This window comes from Notamacropus eugenii, chromosome 1 (genome assembly GCF_028372415.1).
Source record: "Notamacropus eugenii isolate mMacEug1 chromosome 1, mMacEug1.pri_v2, whole genome shotgun sequence".
NCBI classification, from domain to species: domain Eukaryota; kingdom Metazoa; phylum Chordata; class Mammalia; order Diprotodontia; family Macropodidae; genus Notamacropus; species Notamacropus eugenii.
The window spans coordinates 536,491,877-536,510,021 of NC_092872.1; the positions used below are offsets into that span (position 1 = coordinate 536,491,877).

The window sequence follows — 18,145 nt, forward strand, 5'->3', positions numbered from 1 at the left end:
TACAAAAACTCCAAAAGACCCTCCCAGTTACTTATTTTGGAATTTGGTAACTTGAATATGTAAGAAATATTTTGCAAAAATAGGAAAATTTGGACCCAGATTTTTCTGTTTCTTCTTTCTTGTGGTTTCTCCCATTGGTTCTAATTCTTCTTTACAACATATCTAAAGTGAAAATATATTTAACATGTGTGTGTGTGTATATATATATATATATATATATATATATATATATATATATATATATATATGTAGAACCTATATAAGATTACACACTGACTTGGAGTGGTGGAGGGGAGGGATGGGGAGAAAATCTGGAACTCAAAACCTTATGGAAGTGAATGATGAAAACTAAAAATTAATTAATTAAATTTTAAAAAATATTAGAAGAATTTGAAAAAAGGATTGAGTGTACACCAAAGACACAGATGAGGGTACACAGATGTTTCAGGTCTATAAATCATGAAGACTTTCATACGGAAGGTCAAGGTAGGAATTGAATAATATACCACAAATGAAATTGATTAACTTTTAACAGGTAGGAGATGACATAACTAATTCTCAAATAATTTCTTAATGCACCTAAGTGCCTTGCTAAGTACTTGTAGCACCAATGCAATATTCACAGCACGGCAATTCTGAATCACTAAATACCATGGACTCTCCACGTGGAAGACACAACCAAAACATTGATTCAGACACCAGAAAGCCAAATCCATCATAGTAACAAAAATCTATGCACGATAACAATGTAGAGAACATCATCCCCAAGCCTTCCCCCAGCCAGCCTTCCCACAAGCCAGTTCACTTAAATAAATCACAAGCAGAACCCCCTAAGTAAAATCACAAACAAGCTCTTTCACTCACACTGGCCAGCTGCCTGCTTGCCTGCATCCTTGCTAGCTCTGACTGCTCTCTGACTCACTTCCTCTCAGCTCTGCTTTAGCTCCGCCTCTTCCTGCTCCACCCATTCAGCAAACTCCTCCCAGCACAGGCTCCATGTGACTCAGACTCATGCGACTCAGGCTTCCATGTGATCCAGGCAGGTCCCATGGGCCTTTTAATGAATGAGAAAGGTCTTTTTTAAATTACCATGACAGCACTTTATAATTTTTATCTTTATAATATTACAATTATTATCACAACAACTCCGAGAGGTAAGTGGTATAACTTCCCATTTCACAGATGAGGAAACTGAGGCAGAGGTTAAGTGACTTACTTGGGGGTCACATAACCAGTAAGGCTCTGAAGTTTGATTTAACTCAGGTCTCCAGACTGCAGGCCTGATGCTCTATCCACTGTGCTCTCACTGCCTAGGGAGAGCTGTCCTTGTTTATTAATTATTAAAAAAAAAAGATTTTGATTCAAGAGAGCAAAGCACCTTCTTAAAGACTTCCCTTCTGCAAGATGCCTCCCATCCATACCACAAAATCATTCAAGCTTCCTTTAAAAATGTTAGAGAAAACCTTGTCCAAGGAGTGATCTTCTCAACAGCCTTGCCAGAAATCATTCTTTGGAGGCTTTAACCCTTTCATCTTCCTTACAGCTCTTTTAGTGTCTTCAATTTCTCCCTGAAATTGGAGTCTTTTGCTTTTTAAAATCACTAATAGTCTATCAGTGGTGATTTTGGATAAAATTCATGGAACATCATAGTCTATGAATTAAGACTGAGTATCACTCAGAGGGCAGTGGAGACGTATCTGGTAGGCAGGATCAGGTTGCAACATAACAAATAAGGAACTAGGAAGAAGAATTCAGGTTAAACATATAGGGGAAAATGGATGAGAGGAAAAGATGATGATGGACTGATCTCATGGGAGACTAAGGGTTCGTGTTCATGTGTATTTGATGTAAGGAGAAAGAAGGAAAGCCACTCCCTACCCCCTTCCTTCCACCTCTGCCCTCAGCATGTTAGAGAGGATCCACTATGACAGACTTATAGGAGAACATGAACAGGAATCGCATGGGATCAGCAGACCTGGCAAGATTGTGATTTGTACTGTTGGAGAGAATATCCATAATGATGATTTTAGAGTATTTGTGAGTCAGAAATGTAAGATGTTACAATAATCTTGTATTGAAAATAAAAAAGCATTTGGTTAAGTAGGTAAGAATAATAACTAGAGGCTTTCCTCCAATAAGTTGGCTTCCATGTAAATCAACAGTTAATAAGCATTTATTAAGTATTTAAAGTATCCTAGGTATTGTGCTAAATCATTGGGGATATAAAAACAAAAACATCGTCTTTGTCATTAGGGAGCTCACATTGTAAGGTGGTGGTGATGGTGATAAAATGAATATTACCATGTACACACGAGATAGGTACAGTGCAAATATTAAAACTGAGCAAGATTCCTTAGAAGATTTGATAGCAAAGATAGCTTTAAAAAAATCCTTCTGGTTATTTTCAGCAAGCTAGCCCTTATCAGTAAGAGGAGATCTGCTTCTTGAAGGTTGTGCGTGTGGATATGACATATCTACTTCAGTTTGTATCCAGAGAGTTAGTACACAGGTTGGGAAATTTTTTATGCTTTTTTCTCCCCTGGATTAAGCAGTTTGCTTTTCCTTCCTTGCATACATAAAGTGTGCATCTATCTTGTACGTGGGACCTAGCATTTGGCTTGTGTGTATGTGATAGCTGCCTGCGGCTCTCAGTTTAGGAATCAAATTAATGCGCCTCCCAGGTTAAACTCATCACCTCTAATCTCATCAACATGCTGCTATCTCAAGCCTTGCCTAACACCTCTTCCCTTAGCCTTTTCTGCCTTTTGATTGGAGGGCTTGAGGGTGGAGTACCAAACTCCCAATGCCTTCCTTTATAAAGGGCAGAAACTGGACTTTTCAGCTCACTCCACTCTACATCTCCAGTTCTGCCTGTGTTCAACTCCATTGGACTCCATGTCAGGTACTCCCTGGTCTCCCTGCCCCTCCTTCTCTACCTCCTTTTATGTGTTGTCTACCTCATTAAATTATGAACTCTTTGAGAGCAGAAATTGTTTTTGTTCATATTAATTGTACCTCTAGCACTTAGCATAGTTCCTAGCATGTAATAGGTAATTTATATATATTATATTGGATTGGATTTAATATAAATTGTTTCCCTGGTTCTGTTCATATTATTCTTTTATCAGTTTATAAAAGTCATAAAAATTGTTCATTTTTTTATATCAACATGATATAATCATAAACTATTGATACAGTATAACAATATAGTATAACTGTATTGCTATTATAGCAATACAAGTTGTTCTGTTTCTGCTCACTTCACTTTGCATCAGTTCATATAAGTTTTTTTCAAGTCTTTTTGAAATAATCTATTTCCTCATTTCTAATAGCACAATATGCTATCTCAGTATACTATCACATTCATATATATTATTCAGCCATTCCTCAGTTGATTGGCACCCCTTTATAGTTTTCTAGTCATCACAGAAAGTTGATTTAAATATTTTTGTACATAAATGTCTTTCCCCTCTTATGATTTCTTTAGGGTATAATACTAGCTGGGTCAAAATTCATGCGTTGTTTAACAACTTTTTTGAGTGTAATTCCAAATTGCTTTTCAGAATGGTTGTACAGATCAATCAAACATACTTATTTCCCTACAGAATCTCCATTTGTTATTTCTATTTTTGTCACTCTTGCCAGTCTGGTATGTGAGGTAGAATCTCAGAACTGCTTTAATTTGTATTTTTCTAATTAGCAGGATTTTTTCCCCACACAGCTTAGATAGCTATATAGATAGGTTGGTTTTCCTGCCTTAAGAACTGCATGTTCATTTCCTTAGACCATTTATCAATTGGGGAATGGGTCTTAGTCTTCTAAATTTAAATCGGTTTTTTATGTCTTAAAAAATGAGTTTTTATCAGAGAAACTTTATGCAGAGATTTTTTCCAGATAATTATTAATTTTTAATTTTAGCTTTGTTAGATTTGTGAAAAAGCTTTTAAATGTTATGTAATCAAAATTATCTCCTGATATTTTCAGTTCTTTAGTCATGAATGTTCTCATCTATAGATGTGATAAGTATTTTTTTCATGTTTCCCTAATTAGTTTATGATGTGACCTTTTATACGTAGATCAAGTACACATATCCATTTGGACCTTATCTTTTTATAATATGTGAGGCTTTGGTCTTCATATAATTTCTTCCATACTTCTATCTAATTTTCCAGCAATTTTTAAAATATGTTATAGTAAGTCTTTATTCTAATACCTGGAGTCTTTGTGTTTCTTGAATTTTAGAATATCAGGTACATTTGCTTTTATATCTTGTGTACCTATTCTGCTTCATTGGTAGATCTTTTTTATTTCTTAACTAGTACCAAATTATTATTATTATTAAAAACATTTTCATGTAAAATTTTGAGTTTCAAATTCTGTTGCTCTCTCCCTCCCTCCTTCTCTTTCCCCTTCATGTGCAATCATGTAAAATATCCATATTAGTCATTTTGTACAAGAAGATTTGAATAAAAAAAAAGAAAGAAAGTAAAAAATAGGCATGCTTTAGTTTGTATTTCTGTTTTTCAGTTCTTTATTTCAGTTCTTTCTTTGGAGAAAGATAGTATGTTCATCAATAGTCCTTTGGGATTATCTTGGATCATTTGTTGCTAAGAATCGCTACATCATTCACAGTTATTTATCAAATAATATTGCTCTTACTGTGTATAAAATGTTCTCCTGCTTCTGTTTACTATGCATCAGTTCACATAATTCTTCCCAGATTTTTCTGAAATCATCCTGTTTGTTGTTTCTTATAGCACAATACTTATTCCATTACACTCATATAACCATAGCTTGTTCAGCCATTCCCCAATTCACGGGCATCCTTTCAATGTCTAACTCTTAAACATCATGAAAATAGTTGCTATAAATATTTTTTTACAAATAGTTTCTTTCCCCTTTATTGGATGTCTTTGGGAGATAGACCTAGTAGTGGTATTGCTGGATCAAAAGGTATTCAGTTTTATAGCCCTTTGGGCATAGTTCTAAATTGCTCTCCAGAATGGTTAGATCAGTTCACAACTCTACCAGCAGTGAATTAGTGTCCTAGTTTTTCCACATTCCTTCCAACATCCAACATTTTCCTTTTTTTGGTCATATTAGCCAATGTGATAGGTGTGACATGGTAACTCAGAGTTGTTTTAATTTGCATTTTTCTAATTAACAGTGATTTAGAGCATTTCTTAATATGACTATAGATGTTTGACTTTTTTGGGTCTGAAAACTGCCTGTTCATATACTCTGACCATTTGTCAATTGGGGAATGACTTGTACTTTTATAAATTTGACTCAGTTCTCTATATATTTGAGAAATAAGGTCTTTATCAAAGATACTTGTTGTAATTAACCACCCTCCCCCCCCCACCAGTTTTCTGCTTTCCTTATAATTTTGGTTGCATTGCTTTTGTTTGTGCAAAAACAGTTAAATTTTATATAATCAAAATTATCTATTTTTTTACATTTTGCAGTGCTCTCTATATCTTCTTTCATCCTAAACTCTTCCCTTATCCATAAACCTGACAGATAATCTATTCTATGCTCTTCATTTTCTGATTTTGTGTAAATTATGTACCCATTTTGACCTTTTCTGGGTATATAGTGTGAGATATTAGTCTATAATTAGTTTCTGTCATACTGTTTTCTAGTTTTCCCAGCAGTTTTTGTCAAATAACAGAGTTTTTGTTCTGAAAGCTTGGATCTTTAGGTTTATCATATACTAGATTATTATGCTCATTTACTGTAATGTAATTTGTACCTAATCTATTCCATTGATCCACCACTCTATTGCTTAGCCAGTAGAAGAATGTTTTGATAATTATGACTTTATAATAGAGTTTGAAGACTGGCCAGCTTGATCACCTTCTTTAACTTTTTTTTCATTGATTCCCGTGATATCTCTGAGCTTCTGTTCTTCCAGATGAATTTTGTTATTTTTTTCCCTAGCTTTATAAAATAATTTTTGATAGTTTCATTGGTATGGTACTAAATAAATAGGTTAATTTAGGTATTATTGTCATTTTTATTATATTGACTTGTTCTATTCTCAAGCAATTAGTAGTTTTCTAATTATTCAGGTCCATCTTTACTTCTGTAAAATGTAGTTTGTGATTCTATTTTTATAGTACTTGTGTGTATAGAAGGTAGTCTCCCAAATATTACTTAAATTCTGTGGTAATTTTAAATGGAATTTCTTTTTCCATCTCTTCTTGCTTGGTTTTATTGGTATAATATAGAAGTACTGATTTTTTTGTGTGCATTTATTTTATATCCTGTAAGTTTTCTAAAGTTGTTGATTGCTTTAATTAATCTTTATTTGACTCTTTAGGGTTCTTCAAGTATATTATCATACCACTGGCACAAAATGACTATTTTGTTTCTTCTTTATAGTTATTCTCTCAATTTCTCTTTTTTCTGGTCTCATTGCTGTAGCCAGCATTTCTAGTACTATGTCAAATAAAAGTGATGACAGTGAGTATCCTTGTTCTGCCTCCATGTTTATTTTAAAAGATTAGTCTATCTGTATTGCAGTAATAGCAGCTGTAGGTTTTAGATACATGCTGTTTATTGTTTTAAGGAAAGGTTTATTCCTGCATTTTCTAATTTTTCTTAAACAGAAATGGGTGTTGTATTTTGTTAAAAGCTTTTCCTACACATGTACGATTTAATCATATAATTTTTGTTGATTTTTTTCTATTAATCTACTTACTTAAGTTTATAGTTTTCCTAATATTAAACCAACCTTACAAAGTTGTTGGTTTTGTTGGTGTATAGTTGGGCAGAAGAGTTTCTAAAAATATCCTTTATCTCTTTATTGTGAATTCTTTTTCATTTTTGATATGGGTAACTATTTTCTTCCTTCATCAAGTTACATAGGGTTTTATCAAATTAATTGTTTGTATTCGACTGTATTTACCCTTACTGAATTTAATTTTATTAGATTTGGCCCAATCTTCAAATTTGCCCACAAAATTCACCACTTGAATCAGATTAAAATGTAATTGGGAACTGTGTAACAAAATAAATAAAAATACAATAGAACTTAGATAATTTGTGATTTTTGAAGTTAATAAACAGTTATCAGGAATCTATTTCTATTTGAGTTTTTCATTATTCTAGCTTCTTCTTCCTAGGTTTATGTCATTTCAAATGTGTACATCTCACTGATATCTTTAAGTCATTGGTAAAAGTGTGCACAGAGACATGATGAGACCCTTGGGCTACTCCACAGAGGACCACCATTTTGATATTGAGCCGTTAGCAACTCTTCTTGTGTTCCAACTTCTCCAGGAGTTCTGAATACCTCTAATCATATTAATGTTCCAGTTCACATCTTTTCATCTCCACAAAAATAATAGGAGATACTTTATCAAAAGTTTTGTTAAAATCTAGGTAATCTCTATAACATTGACTTCATCTACTCTTTAGTAGTCTTGTGTAATGCCAGTGTGATACCCATAGCAGCTGCCATGAATATACATGCTATTTTCCATGGTTAGTTCACAAAATATAATAAGCTCTCTTCCTCCAAGACAAAATCAAAATATTTGTTTGAAACATCCCTATTGGGATACCAGAAGGCAAGATTTAGTAAGATCCTCATCACCAACATTTCTCTCCCTCAAGCCTCCCTGGAGCAAGTTCCCCTAGGCAAGTTCTTCCCTCATACTGTTTCTCTCTCTCTGCTTGTTTCTCCCTCCGCCCACAACTTTCTTTTCAAGCAGTACAATATATACTGTTTCCAATCAAAGATTGGGCACTTGATTGGCTTAGAGAAGCTTGGAAATCAGCACTTAATTGAGAAGGTGTGGGAATTCCTGAGGCCCAGAACCTAATTGGCTCGGTGCCAGGGCTCCATGCCAGGCCTATTAACTGGGCGAGAAAGATGTTATATCCCGTTAACATTACATCTTGTCAAAAAGTGGAGATGAGGTTAATTTGGCATACTCTAACTGGTTCTTTGGAAATACTGTTTCCCAGTCCAGAAGTTCTCAATCATATCTATAATGCTCCATTCTTGGAGTTTCTCCAGAATCAAAGTCAAGTTCATTAGTCTGTTGCTTGCTGACTCTTCCCTTTATGAAAATCAAGACCTTTGTCCTTCTCCAATCTTGATTCCTTTTCTGTTTTCTGTAATCCTTCAAATGTTACTAACAGTGGCTCAGCAATCATATTCCATCTGTTTATTCTCTAATTCAATAAGCATTCATTTAACATCTATTCTGAAGAAAAAGGGATTATAGATCAGTGTGCTTGCTAGCATGAGAAACATTTTCCACTGTGCCTGTTTAGCATTATTTTCCTTTGGAGAGTCACCCACTGAGAACTCACAGATCATAGTCTGGTATAGTCATTGAAAATTGCTTTTTCAGTCTCTTTTCTTTGATAGGGATCCAGCTCATTGTGTGGTGACATTTGGTCAAAGTCATGAAAAGTGACAGTGGATAGTTTTCCCTTGCACCTGCATATTATGTTTTCCAAAGCCCAGTGGCAGGGAAAATATTCATCAACAAATGGGTGTGTGATCAGTTTCATATGATAGCTATTCCATAGTTATGTTACAGCATGAAGTAGACTTTTTGAGTTGATGTAATTTTTTCAAAGAGAAAACAAATTTTTCAAATGTAAACCAGCCCAATGGATGTGTTGTCTGTGTTGTAACCTGGATCTCTTATTCTTTCCTGGTAGTTGGAAGAGGAAGAGAATAGGCATAAGGGAAGAATAACTGTTCTCTTTTGCTACTAGTTCAACCCTGTGCATTTGTCATCCTGGGGATTTGATGGCTTCATAACAATTGTCCCTAGTCTTGGTAACACTGATATTGATGTAAAATTTAAGACAACCCATAAATTATTTAAATTTTAAAGTGGTTGATAATCATGGTAAATCCTGATCCATTTCCCCCACTCTAATATCGGTGGACATTCCCTTCCTTTTTGAAAGTTATAGCTTTTTCTTGATGAAATAATGGTTTATACTAAGGTCAGTTGAGGGTTTGCTTGTGTGGAAATTGGCCATTTAAAAGCATAGCACAAATTGCTCATGATTACATTGATTTGCTGCTGAGAATTACTCTGATTTCAAATGTAAACTATAATCATAGAAATAAATATCATATAGTTGATTCTCTATTATCTATGCTCCAATGAGAAAGAAAATTTGGAAAAATGAAGTATACAGATAATTTTCTGGCCTCTTTTTGGTTTGCTAGATATGAAAACTGCTAGAAAATAACCCCAGCAACTTGGCTTTAGTGGAAAATACACCGGAGTGGAAGTCAGGTAAAACCTAGTTTCAATCTTGCCTCTAATATCTACCTTTGTGACCCTGAACAAATCACTTAAGTTGCCCAGACCTCAGTTTCCTCATCCATATCAATCAATCAACAAAATCTATCATATACCTACTATATGCCAAGCATTCTGCTAAGCATCAAAAAAAAAAAAATACAATAAATAAAACAAACTAATTGCAAAGAGCTTATATTCTAATGGGAGAAGTAACAAAGATATTTAAGCATGTACAGAATATACATGAAGAGAAGAAATACAAAGTAATTAAATTTAAGCAAGTTTGAGAGAGAGGCTAGCAACATTTGAGAGGATAGGGCTAGATGACTTCTAAGGTCCCTTATAGCTATAGACCTATGAGCCTATGAGTCTATGGTACTTGGCTCCAATAATTTTTAGTTATCTGACTAGATTATCTGACTAGCCTCTCTGAGTCTCAGTTTCCTCATCTGGAAGTCATGATAATATTTGCATTGACTTATTTCAAAGAATTGTTCTTAGAAAAAAAAATATCATTATTATTTGAGTAATCTTTTCTTCTGGAGCTTAAAAGTATTTAGTAACTTAATTCAGAATGAAAAATTAACTTAAGACAAAAGAGCTTACAATGATCCCTGTATTTAGTATTGGAAAAGTTAGATCATAAATCTAATTATTCTTATTTCTCTTCTAATATGGTATCTTCAGCCAAATGGGACAACTTGTTCTTCCTCAATATTGATCCTCTGTTTTCCAGCTCAGTGCTTTTGCACAGACTGTCCTCCATGTCTGGGAGTACTTTTTCCTAAACTCCATCTTTTTGAATCCCTAATTATTTTTTTTTAGTAAGGAGCAGCTCATGTACTATTTGACATCTTTATAGGTTCCCATTAGTTGTTAGTGCTTGCTCCCTTCAGCTCAAATAATCATTTATATTTTTATATGTCTAGATGTACATCCTTCCCTGCAGCTGTTCTTTTGTTGTAGTATCTCCGGTGCCTTGCATAATACCTCTCCAGTTATTAGTTGCTTAATAAATGCTTCTTGGACTGGATAGGATTGAATTGAGCTGATTTTGAATTCTGAGCTGCTTTGAATTCTGTTGTTTGTGTTTTAAGTAAACTGTTTAGTTTACACACCAACTACATAGCATTCAAAGTAATATGTATGGCCAGGACGTGTTAAAGGGCATCATTTTATGGTGGGATTGAGGTTCAATTGGAATATGGCACTGAAGGATTTTATGTGTGTCCATGCTCTCACTCTAGCTCCCTAGAGAAAAGTCTGTTTTTTACAAAACAGTTTTCTTCAGCTGTTGTCGTTTTTTGTGGACTTGGTTTGCTCCTAGAAATGTTATCCACTGCTTTAGCGTGCTGCAAAGTACTTTGATCATGTGGTATCTGTAATAAGTATAACTGACATTCAACTCAGACTTGCACATGCACATTCACCTCATCCCTCTGTTAGACCTTCATAGAATCAAAGAAATATTCCAGGACCCTTTGGATAGAGATACTTATAAGCAATAATAATCAGGGCAACACTGCTCTCAGCCCTCCCAGGAAGAATTCATTCAAATCTGTATCACAAAGATTGTGTACATCTGGCAGGATTGCCCTCAGGGATTGCTAGGGAAGTAGGCTTCTAGTCATAGCTGACATCAAATCTCAAGGGGCTGATATGCATAAAAACTACCCTGACACTAGAGCTGGTTGATGAAACAGAACTGACAGCTTGCTTCAGATTCACCATCACCCATATAAGAAGTGTCACAATACTGACATGAAGAGGGACAGCCATGCCCTCTGTAACATTGTCCTTGGTGCCACTGTCAAGAGACTAGCCGGACCTGATGCACGGCAACAATTCTTAAATTCTACCATATGTTCCGAGTCTTATAGTGAAGATTTCTCTGCAGAACCCTGATTCTTGAAGCTGCATGCATGAGGCTAATTTGTGTTCTCGATAGATGTGTCCTATGCTGTTCAGGCCTCAGGGTCTGTCATTTATAGCCATGAGTAGGAAAGATAATGAAAATCCTGATTTATTCAGCAAAATGAGGTTTGCAAAACATTTTACGTAGATTTGATCCTCACAACAACTCTAAGATGTTATCCTCATTTTTCAGATGATGAAATTGAGGCTCACTATGGTTAATTAATTTGTCTGGGGCCACAGTTTCTGATGAGGGACTCAAATCTAGGACTTCCTGATGAATGGAAGGAGTTGAGCAGCTCTATAGAAAATAATTTCTTGCTTTATTTCACATCAGGAATAGTGAAGAGAGGCTACATGGTTTGATATAAATCATATATATGTATAATGATTGATTACATTATTTTAATTAATTAAATATATATGTGATTAAATTATTTTTCCCAAGATGCAGCACTTGGTCCCCTATATAAACTGCTACCAAAATTGAATTATGCATTTATTACATTTTCAATAAATGTTTATTGATGCACTGAAATTATTTGAACATCCTCCAGTTTTATCATATTAAACATTTTCTCATTGTCATTTGACATAAGTCCCATTTACATATGTGTTTACACATATATAATAAAGTATATATGTGACAACAGCTGAAGAAAACTTTTGTAGAAAACAGACTTTTGTCTAGGGAGCTAGAGTGAGAGCATGCACACACGTAAAATCTTTCAGTGCCATATTCCACCTGAATCTCACACACACACATATTCATAAGAGGATTAATTTTGAGCAATGAAGTATAATATGAGAAATACATTGATAGTAATTTTAAGCATCTTCCTAAAGATATCTATCTAATGTATGACTATTTTTAAGAAATACAAGGAATGAATGTCAGAATAATACCTTAGGTTTGCATAGTGCTTAGCAATTCACAAGCATTTAGGAAAGTGTCTGACATAATAGCAGTATTTAATAAGTGTTTATTGATTGACTACTTTCACATATGTTATCTTATTTAATTATTTAAAAAATATTTTATTGGTGCTCTTCCTTAAAAATATTAGTCACTTCCCAATGACTCCCCTCTCCAAACAGGATCTTCCATTGTAACAAAGTTTGTTCAAGCTGTTCAGTTGTTTCAGTGGTGTCTGAAAACCCATTTGGGGTTTTCTTGGCAAGGATACTGGAATAGATTGCCATTTCCTGCTCTAGCTCATTTTACGGAAAAGGAAACTGAGGCAAACAGGGTTAAATGACTTCTCCAGGGACACACAGCTAGTAAGTATCTGTAAGAAAATAACAGTGAAGCAAAATGAATGAATGACCATTTATACACCTATATTCTACCTCTTCTCTAGGAAAAAGTTAGAGCATGCTTCACCACTAGTCTTCTGAAGTCACAATTTGTCATCGAGGTCTAAGGTTTACAATGTTATTTTCCTTGACATTAATGTCATCATTGTGTTAATTGTTCTAGTTCTGCTTATTTTGATCTATATTAATTCATGCAAAGCTATTCAAGTTACTCTGAATCTTTCATATTCATAGTTCCTTTGAGTGCAAAACATTTTCCTTATATTCATATACCATTATTTCATTTAATTCTTTTTTCCCCACAAGTTCATTTTTTTATTGACACAAAACTGTTTTGCTTAAACTTTACCATAGAATCATTATAGACCACCCAGAACAAAATCTAAACAGAAATTCAAAAGACATGAAAAATTACCACTAAACTACATTACATATCACATGTATACCACCATTATCCTGGCTTAGCTAGAGAACTTAAAAAAATTTTTTTTAATAAATTAATTTTTTTAGTTTTCAACTTTCATTTCCATAAATTTTTAATTTTCTCCCTCTTTCTTTCCCCCTCCCTAAGACAGCATGCAATCTGATATAGGCTCTACATATACATTCCTATTAAACATATTTTCACATTAGTCATGCCGTATGGAAGAATTAGAATGAATGGGAGGAACCATTTAGTTTTTATGACACTTCTATGAGGTAGAGAGAGAGGGTGTTATGACTATTTCATTGATGGGGAAAGCTCAAACATCACCTTCCACATCAGTATTTTTTCTAATCATCTCAACTGCTAATGCCTTCTCCCTAAATTTCTATTTATCTAGTATTTTGCATTCATTTATATTTACTGCATATGGATTTGAATGTATATGTATATGAATGTATATGTATTTCCTATATTCAGTTATGATATGAACTCTGTGATAGCATAAATTGTTTCATTCTTTTCCTTTGCATCATTAGTGTCTAGCATTATGCCGGACAGCTGTTTGTCCATTGACCTATTTTCTTGAGTTTGGTTGGTTGGTTGTTTGTTGTCCTCTGTTTTTGAAGAGGACCAAAATGACATCACCATGATAAAGTCAAGTTTCAGTGTGTCTAACTGTGGCTGATCATACCAGTATGAACTCAGGATGCTCTACCACAGCTTGGGTACAAGTCCGTGTGAACATTTGGGGTGGATACTCCAAATTTGCACATCCTACATTTCCTTTAAGCTGTTTCAATTCTGCTTTGCTCATAGAGCACAGCACCTTCTCTGATGTGGGCACGCCATGCTGAACGGTCCTGTGATGTTAATGTAGGAGCCAGGATGCAAACCCAGGTATTTTGACTCCAAGTTCAGGACTTTTTCCCTATATGTTACTTTTGTGGTCTGGACTGTAGTTGATGATATTCTTCACCACCTATTGTCTAAAATTTGCTGTTTTTCCATCTCTGTTTCAATGTGATCTCTGGGGTTGAGGAAACTTGTACTGATCAAAGCCATAAAGCATGATCCTTGCTGCTTATGCATCTGACCAAGGTACTGAAGTGTCCTGAGTGAGAGCTAAATTGGTTAGAAAGCATAATTTTACATGGAGGAGAAAGTGTCTTTGTGCCATTATAGATAATGAAGGAAATGCATAAGAGAGGAATAGAAGTTTCTGAATATCACTACTCAATTTTGTAGTCTCAGGTCATTCATAACTTTTTGGGAGGGAGTGGTATGATTATAATAGATGGAATTTTAAAACCACTTCAAGTTTACAAAATGTTTCTATCAATGCTACCTTATCGGATCCCCACAACAATATAGTGAAGAAAGTACTACAGATATTAGTATCTCCAATTTATGTATCAAGGAAACTGAATTGCAGAGGTTGTGACTGATGTATGGTCATATATCTAAAAAGTATAAGAGATGTGATTTTTAAATCCAGGTCTTTCTGACTTAGTTCATTATTCTAACCATATAGTCATGCTGCTTCTCAAAAATAAAAGAGGTAGACTGCTTTTTCTTTCTCTTTTAGCTTTAGTCAATATCCTGTTATCCATATATAAAAATAATGCCAAGGGCTTAAGGTACATGTACTAGAGGAAACTGTATGTTAATACTTGCACAAATAATGCAATCTATGTCTCCCAAATGCCCCAAAGAGGAAACTCCCTTTTCTTCCTTTCCCCCCTTTCTCCCAAACACAAGGCTTTAGAGATCAGCCTGACCATCTCAAGAGCATGCCTATCCTGGTTGGCTCACAATGGGCAATTCTCCACATGTTTTAAAATTCACTAAAAATTTTTGAGTCCTAAACCTCTCCCCTCTCCCACCCATTGAGAAGGCAAGTAATATGTCACTCATACATATGAAGTTCTGCAAAACATATTTACATATTAGCCAAGTTACAAAAAAAAATAAAAAAATTCACAATCTACACTGAGAGTTCATCAGTCCTCTCTTTGGAGGTGGTTAGCACTTTTGATCATGGGTCCTTTGGAACTGTCTTGGATCATCGTGTTGATCAGAATAGATAAACCTTTCAGAGTTGCTTATCATTACAATATTGCTATTACTTTGGTTCTTCTCTTGACTCTCCTCACTTCGCTTTGTATCAGTTCATATAAGTCTTCTTTGGCATTTGTGAAACCATCCTGTTCATTTCTTGTGTTGTTGTTGCTTAGTTGTTTTCAGTCATGTCTGACTCTTCATGACCCCTTTTTTCTTTTTTTAAAATTTTATTTATTTATTTTTAGTTTTCAACGTTCATTTCCGCAAGATTTTGAGTGCCAAATTGTCTCCTCATGTCTCCCCTCTGCCCACCCCAAGACAGCATATGTTCTGATTACCCTTTCCCCCAATCTGCCCTCCCTTCTATTACACCCCTCCCTTCCCTTATCTCCATCCCTTCTATTTTCCTGTAGGACAAGATAGATTTTTATACTACATTACCTGTATATCTTTTTTTCCCAGTTGCATGTAAAAACAATTTTTAACATTTGTTTTTAAAACTTTGAGTTCCAAGTTCTTTCTCTTCCTCCCTCCCCATTCATCTCCACTTAGAAGGCAAGCAATTAGATCTATGTTATACATGTGTAGTTATGCAAAACACTTCAATAAAAGTCATATTGTAAAAGACTAACTATATTTCCCTCCATCCTATCCTGCCCCCCATTTATTCTATTCTCTCTTTTGACTCTATCTCTCCTCAAAAGTATTTACTTGTAATTACCCTTTCCTACCATTTGCCCTTCCTTTTATCATCCCCTCTACTTCATGCTTATTCCTTTCTCCCCTACTTTCCTGTAGTGTAAGATAGATTTTCATACAAATTGAGTGTGCATGTTATTTGCTCCTTAAGCCAAATGTGATGAGAGTAAGGTTTACTTTTTCCATCTCACATTCCAACTCTTCCCCTTCATTGAAAAAACTTTTTCTTGCCTCTTTAATGTGAGTGATAATTTGCCCCCCTCTATTTCTTTTTTCTCCTCCCAATATATTCCTCTATCACTCTTTAATTTTATTTTTTTAGATATCATCCTTTCCTATTCAACTCACCCTGTACCCTCTCTCTATATGTATAATGTCTATGTATATAATCACTCCAACTACCCTAATACTGAGAAAAATCTCAAGAGTTACAAATATTATCTTTCCATGTAGGAATGTAAGCAGTTCAACTTTAGTAAGTCCCTTATGATTTCTCTTTCCTGTTTACCTTTTCATGCTTCTCTTGATTCTTATGTTTGAAAGTCAAATTTTGTTATTCAGCTCTGGTTGTTCCAACAAGAATGCTTGAAAATTTTCCATTTCATTGAAAATCCATTTTTTCCCCAAAAGTATTATACCCAGTTTTGCTGTGTAGGTGGTTCTTGGTGTTAATCCTAGCTCCTTTGACTTCTAGAATATCATATTCCAAATCCTGCAATCCCTTAATATCGAAGCTGCTAGATCTTGTGTTATCTTGATTCTATTTCCACAATACTTGAATTGTTTCTTTCTAGCTGTTTGCAATATTTTTCTCCTTGACCTGGGAGCTCTGGAATTTGGCCACAATATTCCTAGGAGTTTTCCTTTTGGGATCTCTTTCAGGAGGTGATTGGTGAATTCTTTCCATTTCTTTTTTACCCTCTGGTTCTAGATTATCAGGGTAGTTTTCCTTGATAATTTCTTGAACGATGATGTCTAGGCTCTTTTTTTGATCATGACTTTCAGGTAGTTGGATAATTTTAAAATTTTCTCTCCTGGATCTATTTTTCAGGTCACTTGTTTTCCAATGAGATATTTCACATTGTCTGCTATTTTTCCATTCCTTTGGCTTAGTTTTCTTGGCAAAGATATGGGAGTGGTTTGCCATTTTTTTTCTCCAGTTCATTTTATACATGAGGAAACTGAGGGTTAAGTGAATTGCCAAGTTAAGACTTGAACTCAGAAAGATGAGTCTTTCTGACTTCCAAACTGATACTCTATCCACTGTACTACCTAGCTGCCCCCTTCATTTCTTATAGTACAATAGTATTCCATTGCAGTCATATGCCACAACTTATAATCCCCATTCCCCATTTGATGACCCTCCCCTCAATTTCTAATTTCTTGCCACTGCAAAAAGAGCTGCTATAAATAGTGTGTGTGTGTGTGTGTGTGTGTGTGTGTGTGTGTGTGTATGCATTATATCCTTTCCTCTTTTCTTTGATATACAGACCTATTAGTGTTATTACTGGGTCAAAAGGTATGCATAATTCTACATTTTTTTGTGCATTGTTCCAAATTTTTTTTCCAGAATGCCTGGACACCAGTTTGCAACTCCACCAATAGTGGATTAGTGTCTTTTTTTCTACATCCCCTCCAGTATTTATGATTTTCCTTTTCTGTCATGTTAGCCAATCTGATAAGTGTGAGGTGGTATCTCAGAATTGTTTTAATTTGTATCTCTCCAATCAATATTGATTTAGAACATTTTGTGTATGTGTGACTATTGATAGCTTTGATTTATGAAAATGGCCTGCTCATATCCTATGACTATTTACCTATTGGAAAAAGGCTCTTATTTTTATAAATTTGGCTCAGTTCCCTATATATTTGAGAGAGACAAAGCTCAGCATGTTAACTGATTTATATGTGCATAAACACTGTCCTGGGGAGAATGTAAGCCTTACTATTGTTAGGAATTCAAAGAACACACTGCTTTCCTTGATAATTTTTTCCACTGTTTTCTGACTACAGTCTAAGTATTGAGCACAGTATAAGTAGTATACCTTGATAGGACTAAAGACTCACTATCCCTTCCTTTTCTCCTCCAAGTGCTATTAGCCCTGCTTTTTTCCTTCTGAAAAAGATAGCACATAGATGACCTTAAGAAGAAAGAGGTCAGAAACAGGTGATCTTGAGCCACCCACCCACAATTAGTCCTGCCAGCTGCTAGGAGTAGTAAGAACTCTTTCCTCCTGCCCCCAATTTCTTTTTCAAGTTAGTTAATAACATAGAAACAACAATGGCAGCAAAAACCACTTTCACACACAGAGTCATGGCCTAAACAAGGGACAAAATTCATCTCACCTTCTGCCTGGGACCATGAAAGCAAGGTCAGCTTATCTGTTCCTAGGTTTAGTCACAGAAAACTAAGTCACATGCCCTAACAGAGGAAGTGTGA

General features: G+C 34.9%; 1 protein-coding gene across 2 annotated transcripts in view; it reads left to right on the plus strand.

The window, feature by feature from the left end:
* RASGRP3 (RAS guanyl releasing protein 3) overlaps positions 1-18,145 on the plus strand; it is a 157,752-nt gene that overhangs the window by 48,056 nt on the left and 91,551 nt on the right. The window contains exon 2 of one of the 2 annotated variants that reach the window (XM_072634145.1): positions 9,209-9,278. The exons of the other annotated variant lie outside the window; for it this stretch is intronic. The gene's annotated coding sequence lies outside the window, so the exon portion shown is untranslated. The remainder of the gene's footprint in view (positions 1-9,208; positions 9,279-18,145) is intronic. 2 annotated transcript variants of the gene reach the window in all.